A 17,384-nucleotide genomic window follows, 5' to 3' on the forward strand; every position below is an offset into this window, starting at 1 on the left:
AGGAATAAGCTTTTCACGCACACCAAAACATACAAATGAGTGTGCACGACTGCCTAACGTATACAGTTGCGCACACAGATGTATTGTGGCTGGCCCGGTGGCAGCACCTGTGGGAGCCAGGCAGAGGTGCTGACAACCCTCAGAGGCTTGTTTGCCCTTCTTTACGCCCCTTCGGACTTGCCACTCACCTCCCTAGAGAGGGCAGGTGGAGGAGGCTGCATTTGCTGAAGGAGCATCTGTTCCCTGTCTCCTGCTGTGAGAAGGCGATGGGTCAGGTAGAAACCTCACAAAGGGGCTGGATCCAGCCCACAGGCCATGAGCTGGACCATGCTGAATTAGTCAAAAATCGCATGGACTCAGCTGGTGTGGCACATGCAGCTACTCACTTGCTCAAAACACCAATTTGTTCATGCAACTGTAAGTTCACCTTCACAGTTACAGCTTCTATGCAACCACCTTATGGTTTCCTTTTTGAAAACTTGTGTTTTGAAATATTGTACCCTAACTACAAGTCACTGTCTTGTAAAAAGCTTTTTCTGGCCAAAGGGAAAGTGCCACCTTGATAATTACTTTATGCGGAGATTAAGCTGGTTTAGCTATACCATGTAAGAAGATGACTGTGCACACCTGCCATAAAATAGCATTAACATTGCAGCGTGAACTTACTTGCTAGCTAGAAGAAAAGTCCTTTTGGTTCAGCAGCCAGTAAACCACCCCAGTACCACAAGTCACAGCATTACGCCAATGAGGTTCACTGACATACGAAATACAACAAACCCATCAAGTCAGGCATCATCCCAGGACACAGCTGAAGAACCTTTGCAGCGTGCAGGCAGAGATGTAAGCTCTGTTAACTGCACACTTTATCTGCTAGCATACTTATCCAGGTTGAATCAATTTAGCATCTTTTTTTGAATAATTATTGAAATACTTCTAGGTGATCCCAACTGCAGTTACACAGCAACACCCTTTAAGATCTGGCTGAAAAGCAACGTATTTACTTCTGGGGTAAAGAATGAACAAAAATACGGTTAGGTGTGAAACAGGAATACTGACCCAGAGGCTGTGCTGTCCAGACATTCAGAGGTCTTATAGAAACTGTGACTTTTTTGTCACATTCAGTTATTCTTCAGAGCTTTGGGGGATACTAAAGATGCATACTAATATTTAGCTGATGAATACACTCATTGCATAGTAAATGCACTCTCTACAAAATGTCTCTGAGGGAAGAAACGCGTTTGTCCGTCTTGTTTATTCCTTAGACAGAAGTTTAAATAACAAAGATGTTGAAACAGAAGCACTTGATTGTAAGCAGACCCACTTGAAATTGTTATTATTGAGATTATCTTTACAGGCCTACTGCTGCATTTTCATTAACTTTGCAGTGGGCTTTGATTAAAATTTTTATACTTTTTGTCATCTTAAAAGAAAACAGATATTCTTGCTTTTTTTTTTTTTTACTGGAAACAAACACTTTTACCAGCCTGTTACAACTCAGGGAGAACACTTCAAGCAGTCGCTCAACCGCAGTTGTATTTCCCTTTGTCAAACAGTAGAGAAATAACAATATATTCCAAATCTATTACAAACTGAACAACAGGATATTAACAAAGCAAGTCAAAAACAATTTCTTCCCACGTCAGTCTGAAACTTTTAAATATTTATGAGGTTTTACATTCCTAAATTTAACAGGAGTGCCATAATCCAAAATAACTGCTGAATTAATAGCCAGGAGATAACATTTGTATAAAAGAACCATTCGCTTTACAACAGCAATAAAAAGGAAACAACAGAATTATGAGTGTTGAGACTAATTTGAATAATGCTAAAAAAAAATGGTATGTTGTGGGGCTGCAGCAATATTCTGGCAGCACCTGGCATCGCCTGTCCTCAGCTTCTTATGCTAGTAATGCAGCAGTCCAGGGTTTATAGGACAGCAATCATTAAAACTTCATTTATGCAATTACAAAGATATAAAAATTATTCATAATACAAAATATTAAAACATATACATCCCTGAAATTTTGCTGCACTGCAGGAGAAATTCCAGTGGATTTCTTAAAATAGACGGCAATAACAACACTTTTTTTCCAGGAAAACAGAGGGGATGAAAGTACCATAACAGTAAGAGGAAGGGGCAGGCAATTAAAATTCAAGTTACAGTGAAATTATTTTTTTAAAGCACCCCAGTGATTTAGAATCACTTAAAAGGCTTGCTTCCTTTTGAACATTTTGAAGTTCAAGTTCCCCTTTCTAAAAACAATTAAGAACATTATACTCTGAGTCTTTTTACCCTGCGGACCAAGCAATTTCAATGCTCTTCATCCCTAAGAAAAATTCACATGACTCTTCTGTGAGCTTATGGTAAATTAAAGCCGGATGTGCCTCCTCTGGTCACATCTCCATACCCCCTGGTACTAAAGCAAAAATTGGTCTTGAAAGTAACCATGAACACAAGTTTGGTTTAGCACATGGAAGGCAACTGGTCTTGCTTAATACAGTGCAAACTCAGCAGTTACCAGACTGGGAAACTATCACCACTTGTAAGCAGCCTGAAAAAAAGCAAGTCCTGTCCCTGAACGACAGCATAAAGACAAGGTCTGTGGCTACCCTACAGTCAGATGTGCGTGGGATGGGATGGATACAAGGAGGAGGAAAAGCACCTTTGTACTAAATTCAGGATTGGAGACAGATCTTCCTTTCCTCATTGCTCTCTGCTATCGTGTAAACGGTTCCACAGCCTGCTTGGTATAGTCAACAGCCAGGAGAGGAGTGGCTGGTTGAGCCTGACCTTACACCAGTCATTGTGAAGGGGCCATATGTCATTAATGACCGTCATACTTCCAAACACATGGAACATCAAAGTGGTTTCTACTAACAATAAAGTCCCAATTCTGACCACTATAAAAGGCAGCCAATGGGAATAGAAAAATAATGTTTCTGGTTCAGTATAATAAGCCTTTGGGCTGCTGTGGATGAACAAAACCTAAAAAGGAAAACTTTAGGAAACTAAAGAATCAAAGCTATAGGGAAACTTTGAAAGGCTAAATACTCAAAATAAAAGCTACTGTTTGATGTGTACACCTTAGTGTTGCTGAAGACAACTATTTCACAATTTTGGAAGTATGTATAAAACATACACTATATTAAATGGTTTCTTTATATCCTTAGCATGCAGCCAGATAACAATAAAGGTAAGCACTCGGACTTTCTCTGGGCAGTATGTGTTCATGTGTAAATGTATGTCAGAAAAATGCAGTATAATAAGCACACACACATACACAGAGCATTTTACAACATTCTCACTCTAAGGGCTGAACAAAGCGATCACAATCAATCAAACACAAGCAAAAGGGAGACTTGTGCTGCTCTTACTGAACATATTTCCTGAATGAGAGATAGGTTTTATATTCAACTTGGTTGTTACTGCAAATTGTTTTCCTTTCAATTCTGCTTTCAGTTTCTGCCATATACCACAGCAGTACTTTTCTAATGGTCAATACTGCTATTGAGAAAACATGTGGAAAGCATATACCATTCAATGTCCTCTTACAAATTAAATTTTAACCAGTTTATAGTTATAAATAGTACAAGAATGATCCCTTGGAGTTGGCTGAAAGGAAGTGGGGCAAGCTTGCTGCCCTGAATAACTTGTAGGTGTGATAGCTGCTATAAGATCATGATAGGTGTGACTATTTTAGGATCTGGAAACACATTACCAGTCCTTCCGAACAGGGAAGAAACTTTATGGATTTCCCTAATGGTCCACACAGTTTTACAAACCAAACTTCCTGTGTGAGTTGGAAGCCTAGTTTTCAGTATGTGAAAGCTATACTAAGCAAAAGCCTTTCGTTCCAGCTAGTCAAATGTACTGCCAGTGGAGACCAGCAGACAGGTCATGTGCTGCCAGCATAAAAAAATGGTCAGAGCGAGGTAACTCCTTATATTTAGGGAAAAACTGTATCATGTCAGGACCAAATATCAATTTGGGTATTTAATGATCTCCTATAGCAGAATGTGGCCTCCTATAGCAGAATGACAGTCTGCGTCAGTGATGGAGAGAGGACAATTTCAAGGTGGTTATTACATTTTGTCTCATCTTGCCATAATCCTCTTATTCCATCATTATTTCCTACAAATTGGCACACACTGATAGGCAGCTTAAGGAGTTTCTTAAACAGAAGGCACCTACAGCTCAAGGGCCTGATTGTAGTAACTTCATTCAGCATTACATTTATATGAATATATGAATATGATCCCATTTGATACTAAGAACACAGGACAAAAATAACATCCCATGGATTGACAGGGAAGGCTTACTAAATGATTTTGCACTAGCTCTTCTAATACCATACTCTTCACAATCTTCTATATCCATATTTGATAAAGTAATAAAGTTAGATGTAAGGAAACTGGTGGGTTCTTCAGAAAACATTCTTTCTCCTTGTAAAATCGTTCACTACCATGGAAGCAGTCCAGCTAAACACAGAAAACACTAGACTGAAATCCTACTTTGCTGTGCCACCTTAAACTCCGTTCTTCAGTTCACTACCTGTTTGGATAAGACATCTGTGCCTATTATGCAAGGAAAGCATCTTGAAACCTACTGATAAGTATATTAGTATAGCTTTGTGAAAAAATAATAGCACGTTCTGCCAATTGGTATGCTCAGCTTCTTTCCCATGTGATATCAGAACTATTCTGTAACAATAACTTCAGCTACTGAATATAGTCCACTTACCATATAGCCCTATCGACAATGACATGTGGAACGGTTAGCAAGGTTTCCTAATCAGAAAATACCGCCAGACTGATGGGAAAAAAGTATTAAGAAACTTGAATGTACCTAACACATATAAAGATATCCCATGGAATATATGTCCCGATGTAGCAAAAGAACGGCAAAACAATATGGTATGCCTCTTAACTCCCGGGAGCACCATCTGAGTCAGGAGCTCATGTACTGTTTCAATAGTGTGTCAGGATCTAGACCTCATTTATAGCAAAACTGGAGCTTCAGACAACGTGACATACACCAAAAAATAAGACTACCCTTTCAAGTATCTCTTCACCTAGAATCTCTGTCGGAAGATTAGGAACTGAAAAACCTTAAAGGCTGATCATCAAAACCCGCACAGAAAGCATCAAAGTGGAGAATATTTAAATGTAAGGCCTTCTTTATGTCTCTTTCTTCTATCAAACTATACTGGAGACAGTATTTTCTGATGGCAAAGATTTTTATTTGTAAAGGGTTCTTTCCACACATAAAGGCCTCTAAAATACTTGATTATATTTATAGCCACAGGCATTTTTAAAATGTATCTTTATAGTCAGTTATTACCAGTAGTGGACAAATTCTGCACTTCTTCATAGCCATGGAAGACCAAAGCCTGTCATGTTCTAGTCTGACACATTTCTTACTCTCTCCAAAGGGGAAAGAATCAAATGTTTCAGCTCAGGGATGTTTTAATGCCCAGAGCAACCTGGTTTTTAAAGACCTCCATCTGTTACTGCAGACTGCGGCTGGCATCTCTCTGCCCTTCACAGTGCTGAGTTAGCACCTCTTTTCCAATGACCAACCGCAGCAGAAGCAGGACAGCAGCATTTAAAGTAAATTTTATAATATTTACAGTAAAGGAGAGTAGGTATGGAAGAGACTTCAAGTATGTACATGTATTAACCTCTGGATTCTGATTCTAATGAATTTTTAGTGTGATTATCACACTAACATTGCTGCCGCCTTCAGGAGTGAAACCGCACAGAATCACTTAGGTTGGAAAGGAGCTCTTGAGACCAGCCAGTCCAACACCCCTGGGTCAAGCAGGGTTAAAATCCCCCAACTTTATTTGTCCCTCAACTGCTTTCACCAAATTCCAATTCTTTGAATGAGGTCACTGTATGAAGGGATACTCAGATAACCACAACTGGCGACTGGAATGAGACAAGAGTGGGGCTTTGGACTCATCTGAAAGCAGTTGGACAAAAACATGAGATAAGGAGACCACAACACTGCCACATCAACATGCTTTGCCACCGCCAGATCTACCAGACTCCCTGTTTCTGTGTGCCAGACTGTCTGAATATTTTATCCATCAAACATGAAAGACATCAACAATTCCTGAAACATGATTTACGTCTTTTAAACCTCTTCAGTGTAACGCAGCAGATAAGCAGAGCTTGCAGTTGTGAAATCAAATGCCCAAACTCTGCCTGAAGTCCCACAGTAGGTATCTGGGCCCTTTGCTGGAAAAGGTCACTCTTTGCTTTAGTCAAAGTTTTACATCTGTAAACTGAGAATAATGCTACTTCTGCATCCAGCTTCAAAATCTGCAGCTGAAGCATGTATATGTGGTGCATACTGCTTTATCCTCAACTGACAAATTAACAGTATAACATGTAATTTAGACATGAAATATGGAACAAAGAAAGTTACATCTAGTCTTGTTTCAAAAAGTTATATTGGCTTGACCATTTACCAAACATAACTACTGCTTAGTATGGATACTGGTATTTGCTTTAATTAAAAGAGAAACTTCTTGGCATTAAGAAAGCTATTTATTCTGCTGCTTTTATCAGAATAAGTAGTCATTAAGTGATATATCACTATCAAATATAGCATTTTGGATTGGTTTTTTTATCATGCACTGTGAGCTTAGGACAAAAGTATGATATTTACTTTCTGCTTTTGGTATAAAGCTATATGTGCCCGAGGAAAGGATTTGTCATCTTATAATTTTATTTTTAAAAGGACAAGGGAAGATATGTCATTACAGAATTATACATACTATTTCCAAAGGTAAGCCCAGAATTACAGCTAAAAAGCTAAAAGTATTTGAATTTTTCTGGATCAGTGAATCAATCCTGTCTGAACATGCCACTTTCTGAAACTGGGATGCATCAAAAGGAATAATCAATTTCAGAATAAAAATATTACATTTAAAATTTTGTTACAAACTGTAACAGAAGACACAAAATACGTTATTTACATTGCTAAGAATCAATCCTGGATGTTAAAGGTGTTTCCTAGTACACAGAAATAAAATATATGGCAGCCTATAAAAGGAAAAAGAAATTTCTATTTTAAAAGAGCAGAGACATAAAATAAAAGCAATTAATGGTCTGAGCATCTATTATTCTTAAGGCCAAAGTCCATAACCACAGCAGCCTAGGACTGGAGTTTTACAGGGCATGCACATTTGACACAATGATCTCCTGAGGCGCACCAGGGAGTGTTCACGTCCTTTTGGCTTATGGTGATTAGGAAATAACCAGTGTGTCACATACTACAGGCTAGCAACGGTCGACTTTTTATGGCCATTGGTGCAGATGAGAAGCTCATACAAAGGACCCTATTCAGTCTCCGTCCCAGAATTTTAAACAAACACAAGCAGCAAACCTAGGGCAAGTATTTCCCTGATACAAAAGTGCCGAGGCATGCAAGCTGCTATTTCCCACAACAGCCTTGCTTGGTTTTGGTAGGCAGTCAGCTTTGTTGCTCCCATGAAGAGCAGAATGGGTAATGCAGGCTGCCTCATGCCTATAAATTTGTAAGGGTGAGGGAAGAGGGATGCAACATAGTCTTCTCCCCCACAGTGATACCTGGGATGGGGAAGGAAGGCTCTGACTGCTTCCTTGAAGACTCAGAAGAGGAAAAACCTCATTATGGGTTGAAGGAACAGGGTCAGGGTTCTTCTCACAGAGGACATGATGTGAAGGCACAGAATGGAACTGGCTCTTTTGGTGGCAAACAGTCCAAGCTGTGCCCTGCAGTTCTCAGCTGGACACATGGAGTGAGGAAGTATGTGAGGGAGAAAGAAGTGAAGGCATTACCAAGAACAGACACACAAAAAAATTAAAAAAGAAACAATAAAACCTAAAAAGCCCCACCAGTGCCACAACGGTGTATACACTGGTATTACGCTATTTTTTCTATCCCAGTGTACTCCAGCAGCACCTGAGCCAATCTGCAGGACCACTGGTCACATGCCACTGTGGGGCCGTGGTGGTGCTGCAGGAATGCACAGCAACAGGGCTGGACTGTGTTCCTGCTGGCCACTGAAATTTTCTTTCTGAGCACCTGCGACAAATCAGGCTGGCAGTATAGTGACTGGTGGTGAAAGTTATGCAAATATATGAGCGGGCAACTGCTCCACTGGGATGAAGTCCTATTTCAGACCCGCTAGAGTGACAGCTATAGCAGAATACTGTCAGATAGCAATAAATAATATTGAAAACACCTTCAAACTTACAACATACATTTACAGAAAAGCTACAGAGAACATTGCAGTGATAATCCTTAAAACATGTTTTTGTCTTTTTCTCCTTAGTTTTCATCAAGTTCTGATTGCAGGTTTAAATCCTATTCTGAATCCATAAATCACACCCTAGGAGCACGCAGGGCTGCCCAAAAAAGCATTCTCAAAAAATCCAGAGCTTCATCTTGCTACAGTTTTAACAAGCCAGGAGAGTTATCCTGGGCAAGGCTTCTGCCGGTCAGATGTGAACATGAACGCCAGTCCGCTCCCAGCAGAATGCGAATGCACTTCCCCCGCTGCCCCCTGCACCCCATGGAGCAGGCCAACAGGCAGCCTGCGCACCCACCCGGCACAGCAGCACAGAGCTCTAGTTCACACAGCACACAGCCTAATCAACACATTTTCTGCCAAAAAAAAATATATAAAAAAGTACTTGCTCTTTCAACAAAAACAGTAGGTACTTAAATATTTGTTTCAGCTCTTTACTTGCTACCTACACATTACTAGCTTTATAATTTTTCTTTAAACAAAAGTTGCTTTCATCTGCAACACAGCCATAAATACTTGCTGCTTGTCATTCGTGAGGTTCTTAATGAAGGCCCTACAGTACATGCTAACCGGCCCCTATTAAAATACTCTTACGATATTTGACTGATGCAACTGTTCCTTTTCTTCTAGGCACCTTGCATCTGCCAAATTACTGTTTTGAATAGAACATCTTATCCTATGCTTAGACAGTGCTGCAGAGCGGCCGCAGCATCAGCCGAGGGGGTACAAATCTCCGTGAAGAGGTCTGTCTGCGTGACTCCATTTTAGGGACCCTGAGGATTGTCCATGCCTGGCAAAAAGCAGTGGGGTGCTGCCACTGACTCAGGTAGCTAATGTACAGGTAAGTGAGAAACCAGCCAGGCAAGGAGCTGGATCTGGGACCCTACTGCACCGCTGTGCCACGCAGCACCCAGCTCATCAGCACCTTCCCCAGGTTGCTGCCATGCGACCCTGGGGCAGGCACTCCCGACAGACCGGGTCTTGCCACAACTTACCATGGGGTTGCTGTCATTATGCCACAACCTTTCCTTACTGCCACCCACAGCAACAGGTCTCTTTCAGGGTCAGTGCAGATAACACAAGTAGAGATACCTGAAATCAGTTTAACAGTAGAGTTCATGAAGGCCATGAACAGAAGTCTTTTCTTGTTGTTTTGGGATGGGGGTTTTTGTGTGCCCATAAGCTTGTTGTATGCCTGGGACAAAACATAAGCTGCCGCATGGCAGCACAGAAAGCAGGGTTAGCTGAGTTACCCTGTTTGGTGTGCCTAAAGGTGATGTATGGTGGGGGTGGGTGGCATGTGTGCGTGTTGGAGGGTGGGTGGGTGTGCACACGCATGTGTGTTCAGAGCTGGGTCACAAAGCACACGATGACGGAACACTTCACAGAAATGGCCTCATAAAATACTCAGTTTCCTGTTTTTGCCTGAAGTACAATCTGCACGTTTTCCGTACAGTTGCAGCAAGAAAGACAAGTGCTAGAGTCTATTTCTCATACATTTAAAGTGTTTACACTTTAAATTTGAAAGACTAAAACTGCACAACTACTGACAAATTTCTCTGTTAGAAAGTACATTTATTCTGCCTGGGATTTTGCCCAGACTAAAACATGAGACTTCCTGAGACTCAGACAATGGAGGAATGCCCCCCTAGGCAGACAATGAAACAGCATAATAAATAACCTGTAGAAGGCTGTAATCACAAATATTTTTTACGTAATATATGCCAGATATAGTTTTGCTTGGGTGACACGGAGCCATACACCCCAAATATAAATTTAGGGGTGTATTGATCTAGAAAACAAGGGTGCATCCATGTAATTTTTTTCCTTCAGATAATCCCAAAGCCTAAGTTAATACTGCACACTCACACACTCATGGGTGGGAATAGGTCTTTCAGCACAGCCTTGCTCTTACCAGCTGATGGAGGAATGCAAAGAAAAATTGCTGGATATAAGACTGTGCATGTAACACGGCTGAACCTGTGAAGATACTTCTCCTGAGTCTCTTGGTGACTCACACAAAAAGGACACTGCTGCCTGTGCTGCTAACATATTCTACTACATGCACACATACAAACATTATGATGGTGTGAAATTGCACTAGTATTACCTTTTTCAGGATTTTACAGTTTAACAGAAATGCTGCTAGGCAATCAGCTTTAAAGTGGAGCAAGGATGGCACCCAGTGGCCAAACAGATTCATCTCAGAAAAACATTTCTCGTCTGTTTCCCATTTTTCACTTCTGGGAGTTTAAATTATAAGAAGGTTCTAGCTTTAATATCAACTCGTTGGCAATGACAAAAGCCTCTAAAGGACACTGCCTTCTTCCTTTGGGGGACATTTATATTTCCTTTTGTAAAATATTTTGTAAAAAGAAAAGCCTTTAGAAATATTGCCATTAATAATTTAAAATCGATACCAGTAAACATTTATGACAAACAACTGTTTGTGGACAGAACACTGTATAGAGACAGTAACAAACAAAGAAAAGTATTTTTTCCCTTTGTAGGGTATTATGCTAGGGAAAACAAAAGATTTTTTCCTGGTTTTAAAATCAGTACAACTAGTAAAGTGTTTGTTTAATTTTAAAATCAACATTGATATTAATAATGCCAATTAAAAAATGTCTATCCAGACAAAGTTTGGTGAAAAGCAACTTGATTTTTTAATGAGAAAATTCCCAGTTATAACTTGTCAGTCTGCTGGGCTACAAAAGGAATCCAAGCACAGGTAAATAAAGAATAATTTCACATGTGAAATATTATGGTATTTTTCTGGATTTCTTTGAAGAATTTTTTCCACAAGTTACAACAAACACAACAATGGTCTTACTGGGCCAGTCTGGGAACGCAGGTTTCAGAACAATGAGCTGTCACATACAGGGCTTGCCCCAGGGATGTCTATAAACTTTGTGGGGAATAATTTGTTCCTTACTGATGGACAAAAGAACCATGATAAACCCACAGTGAAGAACTTCTGAAGTATCATCGTTTGCTGAAGTACCCCAATATTTTAAATTATTCTGGTCCAATATAAGTGCACAAGTCTTTGATAGATAATTTTTAATTCCTGCTTGAAAAGCTTTCCAAATATAAATTCCCAAATCTGTCACTAACTGAAGCATATTACTTTATTATTTGATAAGTGTTGAGGGTTTTTTTAGTCATTCATCAGATACTCCTCAGGCTTGTATGACATTTTAGATGTATTCCATGCCTTACCACTTTTTTGCATGGTCATTGGCTTAATGGTGTTAGCAATGTTGAACTGTATTTATTCCTTGGTGCTTTCTAGCTGACAAGAAATTCTTGTGGAGTATGATGACTGATCAGTTTGAGGGACAAACAACAGGTCTGTTGGATAATAGATCATTTCACCTCCACTTGTGAGCAATACTATGTCCACAACAATTGCTATTTCTAATTTGTTTTTAGAAGCATTCTCAAGTCCTGGACTAATTGTGGTTTTGGATATGAAAACTGATGCAAGAAATACAAAGCTTGCCATGTAAATAACAAAATCCAGTATTTAAGAGCAGCAAAGCAGCAGCACACTTTTTTTAGTATGGGTAAATTAATAACCATAAATGTTTTATTACTCCTCTGCTGAAAATTTGTTGTTGAAGTACCACTGTATTAGTGTGCATAATTACTAAGAAACTGAAAACCAGCCACTATTAAAGGCAATAAGCCAGTAATATTTTAAACTACTTAGAATGTTTTTTCAGTACTGTAAAAGAATTTTAGAGTACAGCAGAAATTCTTAGAATTATTATCTAAATCTGTTAAAATCTATTTCAGCTTCACAGAAGAGATTGATTTTGACCATGCACGTAATTTTCACTTTCTGTTACTTTCAGTGATTGAAGTTTATTACTCCTTAAGGTATTTAACAAGGTGATTTGGGCTCTGGTCTAGCAATGAAGTAGCTGACCTTAGAAGTAGTCACGTATTATTTAACATAGCTGTGTGTTACTGTGTATCTTTACTGTGCAGTCAGAATATCAATATTGACTTTTCAAATTTTTCCAACACTAACCCTTATGCTCCCTTCTTTTTAACCTACAGTGTAAATGTATTCAGAAATTATTCTCTATAGCATAAATACTTATGAATAAATAAATTTTGCCTGTGCATATTAAAATAATTCCACAGAAGTTCCTTATTGACATCTGCATTATGCCCTTGCCCTAATTAAATCACAGACCAGAATATATTCCTTGCTGAAGGAAGCCTATCCCTTTCAAAAAATTTAATGACCAGTGCTAAACTCATAAATGAACAGAAAAAAAATTTGTATAGGCATAAATATATGATTAAACTGTGTGCTTTATCTAGCTTCAACTGTGTGCTTTATCTAGCTTCCAGGCCACAGGTTTCTGTCTTTTGCCTTAAATGTCTCAAATCATATATAGCTGTTCCTCAAAAGAAAGATTTTTTAAAAACAGAATTTATCACCTACACTACAAAATAAACTGGTTTGGTGCAGGCTTATCATACACATGCAACACAGTTGCACAATACAAATCTCCTGCAGTCAGAAAAATGTTTAAGTCTTTTACAGAGATATTTTAATATTCCTGTCCCCTCTTTGCAGATGGGAAACCAAAAAATGAAGAAGTGCCTTGCCCTGCTCCATTGATATGACAACGTAAGGGCAAGGAATATGCCCAGTTAAGACTACACATGTTCAGAGCTGGGCAGACGAGGTGGATGTACTCCTCATGACCACTATAACACCCTTTACCCCTCTATAGCCAACAAAGAAGGCTGGCTCCTTCAGAGAGCAGCTCAGCATCGTAGCCTCACCAGGTTAAACCACTCGTAAACCCTCCCTCCATAATATGAATTATCCCAGATAATTCATATTTCACCTGCCATGGAGGGAAGAAAACATTTGACTCTGGGAGCTCCAGGTTTTCACCTGGAAATAATACATGTGGTCATACTAGAAATACAAAAGGAATCCTTTCAGTGACCTTTTGCAGCAAGTTAATCTCATCTTGATCGACTATGAGGCCAGTAAATTCAACTGGTGACATTTCAATAAAACTGAATATTTAAATTTTTGAAAGAAAATTCAGAATTCCCATTAGTTTTTTCTATTAACTATCCCTAGGCTTAGGGTAAGACACTGTAGTATGACACTAGTTCAGCAGGAGAGCTCCTAAAGTAATTTGTAAACAGTTGCCTCTCATGCCTCTGACAGACTGAAGTCATCCCACTTTATTTATTTCTGATAAAATGCAGAATCACAGGTCCCAGCACTGAGACAAGGAGCTGAAGAACACGTTAGCAGGACAATCCAGAAGTGCTTCCACAGGCAGGTGGTTGAGAAAGGAAAAATAGCTTGTACTAAAACAATTCAGCAGACTTGGGAGTTTTCATCAAACCCTGGTATCTGCAGTTTCTGAGATTTATGACAGTAATGATCAAGTCAAAGCACATCTAATTTTAAACAGAGAAGGCATGATCTCTTTTCTGGGTGATAAAATGTGATGCAAAGAATGTAGTTTCCTTTTTTTTTTTTTTCCAAGCAGTGCTTGGAAAGTGTTGGAAGGCACTGATTAATAACATAAAGTTGTGTTGTGTCAGACCAAAGGTCCTTCCAAATCCTGTACCTTAGCTCTGAGACTGACCAAGAGCAGGGAAGAGAACTGAGAAAACACTTCCTTGGTACACTCCTCTTGACTTTGGCAAGCTGCACTTCAGAAAATTCCTGAGCCACAGACGACTATCTTCATGCAACTGCCATTGTTTGCCTTTTTCTTCTGTTAATTCATCATTTTTAACTCATAACATCCATGGTGATAGGTCATATAGTTTAAATACACGTTTGCCGAAGAGATCTTTAGTCAGATTAAAATCTGTACCCTGATAATTTAATTTGATACCCCTAAACCTAAACACTGTATGAGAAAAGACCACGAACAATCTTTCCCTACTCTTGCTCTCTATGCCCTCCCTCACTGAAATGAAAAAAAAAAATTATTGCTATATATCTTTGAACTACAGAGCACTAGCCTGACGTCAACAGATGACAGCCTCACATTTCAAAAACTAGTATAAAACCCCCAGTATTTTACTTTTAATCATTATTTATTATTTTTAATAATTTTCAGTGTATTCAATGTGTTCCTGACTTGTTTCCATGACAACTGAAGACATAGGCACATGTAAAAGTGTATGAAATAATGTAATACAATAAAGACCTCAGTTTCATGAATTATGAAACTCAACACTGCACTTTAGGTCTTGTCTTATGTGGGCAGTGCATGTAGAAAAACAGAGGAAAAAAACCAGTGGTTTACATCTTGTGAACATGTGCATTTCTCAAAAGGAAAAAAAGTACTTCCTAACAGTTGTTTCCTTTTTTGCTTCAACTCTTTCCGTCGTTCCTTAGTTAAATACCTTGTGTTTTTAAGAAAGACAGAAAAGCCTCCCTGTGCGGAGGTAGGTCTTAACTAGCCATACCTCAGGCTACTAGAATCGAGAAATACAGGAATTGTTATTCACGCTATATTTTGAATCAAAGATTCTGTAAAGCAGGTGATACATTATTTTCTGTTGTGTAGCTCTCCTGTGTGCTGTTTGACCTAAAAAAGGGAATCTCTCACAGGGCTATAAATAATGCATCACAGTCATTAAATATTGATCTGATTTATACCATTCACAGCTGCACAATTAGGTTAGCTTTTTAAAAATACCTTCTTCTATACTACCCATAATAGGACAGTGTTTACATATTCTCTTTGGAAACTATATTAGCTAAATTTAAAGGTGATGTGTGTTTGTGGGACTGCTTGCTAAGTCACAAGGCTTGTTCATTACAGTCTCAGAAGTCAGTAACTCTTGCTAAAAATACTCTGTTCTGGACACAATTCTGCATTCTTTACTCACGTATCTTGGCTTTCTAGATTTGTCAAAAAGACACCTATTTTTAGGCTTGGAGAGCCTGTATTTCAATAGTGCACTACAGGACAATGCTATAGGATAGCATCAATCTTAGATTAATCAGACCTTGCTAGTCTTCCATTTTCTATTCCAGTAATACAAATGCTTATAGCTAAACAGTAGTGCTAGTACACAATGGAAATAATGGAATTGTCTTTTAAGCCTAAAAGATGAGAGAATTGAGTTGCCATAGCTTTTAAAAATCATACTTATTTCTAACTTCTTAAAAAAATAAAATGAATATTGATATGGGCATGATTCATTGCTGCATTACTTTAGCTTATCCTGCCAAAATTCAGTTTGAATTTAGTGTAGTTATGTAGATGCAAGTGAGGAGAAGCATTATGATAAACCAGGCTCAAGACTTAAGACATTTTCAGATATGCAAGAAATGTTTGCACTTGAGGTGAATTTTGGTTTACATGCAAATGCCACAAAAAGTAAAGTTTAATTTTTCTCCCTGCATCTACAGTCATGGTATCAGAAATCTACCTACCACAGTAATGAAGCACGTATCAGAAAACCTAAAAAATATTATGCAGTTTACATGAATTTAGCAGTTTATCTGATTTAAATATTTTTATTTTTTTTAAGCCATTGGAATTTAAATCTAAAAAAATATATCAGAGTTGAAAAATACTTAGTAGCAAATAAATATAAAATAATCTGGCAATGGAGAGTCTACAAACAATACTTACTATAAGTTGTATGTCTTCGTTGCTTTTGTTTTAATCCTATAAATAATTCACAGAACTCACATCATCTTTCTTAGAACCTGGAAGTACAGCGTATATCCCAAATAGAGGAGTAATGGTAGATACCCCGTGATTAATTCTGATTAATAATTAATTCTGATTCAACTGCCTGTTATTGAAACTCTATCAATTAAGCTTCCATATGTTTCCCCCCATCATAAACCCTACACATTTTCAGGAAAAAGGACCCATTTTACACTGCATGACAACTCAAGTTTTCACTTAACCTACATTTTAAACTGGCATAGAAAGAGGACTGGATCTTAAATTTTAACTTTTTTCAGGGATTTCTGTCAGAAAATGCTATTCAAAAGACTGACTTGCCATGAATAAATAGATGGAAGGTGGCAGAGGTAACATCACTACGCAATTTTACAAATACCAAACAAAGCTGAAGACAGCAACATCCTGCTGAAATCAATGGCAAACCTCCCATTACCTTCCCCAAGGCCAGATTACCACCTACAGAGACCAAGGGATTTGCTCAGGGTCTGAATCCAGATCTCAGCAGTTCAATTTGTGTCTACCTGGAGGGATAAGCCCCCTCTCATTGCTAAAACAAGCTCACTGGGTTAAAGGTGTGAATTTTCCATTCCCACTTCCCCTGGGCGCAGGCAGCAGGCTGCGTGGGTGGCTCCATCCAGGTCAGCAGTTGCACCTGCCTACACTGTATTTGAGGCTCACACTGGTCCTGCTTGCGCTGGCTTCCTGAGAAATGTGTGCCTGCTAGCTAAGTGCTAATGAATCCCCAAAGCTTTAATGCAAATAATGAAAAGGATGGGTGACACATATATTTACAGTAATGATTCATAGAAATGAACTCTCTTCTGAGTAAAAACCCCCATCCATTCATTAATAGAACAATTTCTAATCTTATAAGCATTTTTAAACTTGGTTTTCAGATTTTTATTAGTGAATGCTATATTCTAGTAACACCAGAAGTGGAATCCCTTCAGCAATGTGCAAAACCCCCATTCAATGTGAATCTATGTTGCTGCTTTGTTTTTAGACATGTTGTAGAAATCAGATATGAAATAGGTCAATTTCACGACATGGTCCATTATCATACACTTATGTTTCTTTGTTTGATACTGTGAACTTCCCTCTGCATTTTCAGCTCCACAACCAGTGGTCCTCTGCACTTTTTCCCACCCTAGCATCTGGAGAAAGGCATTCATTTCTTAAGGGTTTCTTATTAAGGTGGTGGGTTTTGTAGTTTCATTAATTCTTAGACAGGATAAATAGCAACTGAGATAAATATTATTTATTTTACAGAACCTGCTCACAATGATTACGCTTAATTCTAAAGAAGATACTAGGGACATTTGTGAATTCATCCAGTAACAGTAGGAAATTATTGACAAAATTTCAA

The 17,384-nt window shown here is 38.7% G+C and overlaps 1 protein-coding gene across 1 annotated transcript in view; it reads right to left on the bottom strand.

Annotated features, from left to right (window-relative positions):
• The window catches only part of PDE11A (phosphodiesterase 11A), a 135,326-nt gene that overhangs the window by 42,988 nt on the left and 74,954 nt on the right, over positions 1–17,384 (bottom strand). The window lies entirely within an intron of this gene.

The sequence above is a fragment of the Falco rusticolus genome, chromosome 8 (genome assembly GCF_015220075.1).
Source record: "Falco rusticolus isolate bFalRus1 chromosome 8, bFalRus1.pri, whole genome shotgun sequence".
NCBI lineage: Eukaryota > Metazoa > Chordata > Aves > Falconiformes > Falconidae > Falco > Falco rusticolus.